This window comes from Buceros rhinoceros, unplaced genomic scaffold (assembly GCF_000710305.1).
Source record: "Buceros rhinoceros silvestris isolate BGI_N320 unplaced genomic scaffold, ASM71030v1 scaffold26948, whole genome shotgun sequence".
Classification (NCBI taxonomy): domain Eukaryota; kingdom Metazoa; phylum Chordata; class Aves; order Bucerotiformes; family Bucerotidae; genus Buceros; species Buceros rhinoceros.
The window spans coordinates 71116-72184 of record NW_010429035.1 but is presented as its reverse complement, the minus strand read 5'-3'; positions in this window follow the sequence as shown (position 1 = coordinate 72184).

Genomic DNA, 1069 nt, shown 5'->3' with positions numbered 1-1069 from the left:
GTTCATGGAAGGCCTGAGTAGATGTCTGAGATAGCACAAGGGACAGGCCAGATGTTCAGGAGTGGCAGAAGGGGAAGGGAGGACATGGATTTCTGCTTCTCAAGTGATTGACCTGGTACTTGCACAGTAGCTCTTTCCTTTCTGAAGAGAGAAGGGCAAGCCCTTGAAGGAAACTCTTTGTTTAAACTTCATCTGAAATAGTCCTTTAGATGATAAGAATGTATTTTTAACTCAAAAAGAAATCTGGAGGAGATTTTAAAAACTTCTGTGGGGGAAAAGAAGAGTTTGCATTGTACAGATTTGTCAAAATCCTCCCAAGGGTTGCAGTTGCAAGTTTACTTTCTAAGCTACTTCGTAGTTGTCGTTTCAAGACACTGCCAAGATGGGCATGTTGGAGTTGAGTATTTGCTGTCATGGGTGAGGTATTTGACTTGGGAATCATTTATTTTAATTCTCTAATAGTTGCCACAGTAATACATGTAATACATGATTGTCATCACTTGAAAGGGGTGCTGCTTCTGTGGAGTGATAAAGAACAATCACATGCCTTCCCAGTGTGCTACTGGGTCTTTGATCAACCAAGATCTTCTTGATTTCCTAGTGATCTTCTTGCTATCCAACTTCTTTCAGTCGCCGTGTCTCATGTCCCCTCTGTAATGCAAAGCAGCCGCTGGTGGTTTGAAACCTCTTTTCTCCCTGTGTACACACAGAGCCCGTTGCTTTGCCTGGTTTTCAATCGGCTAAATGGCCTGATCTTGGTTTCCTGCTCATGCCCCATTTATACAGCTGTGACCTCTGACAAGCTGTGTTGGGGTGAAGTTGAGTTTGAGGGTCCTTCTGCCTCCCCATGCCATGCCTAGGAGTTAAGCCTCCATAGCACAGGTCACAGAGGTGAACACTGGCCAACTCCTCTGCCAACTCATGTGGGACGTTGAGGAGTTCTAAGCATTGCAGCTCACCCTTACAGGGCAGCAAGATTTGTTCTCATTTGGAGTTTCTAATCTGTGACGTAACTGTGGCTTTGGGAGCTGCAGGAGCCATCTGTTGTGTCCCTTTTTTGGGGTGCTGG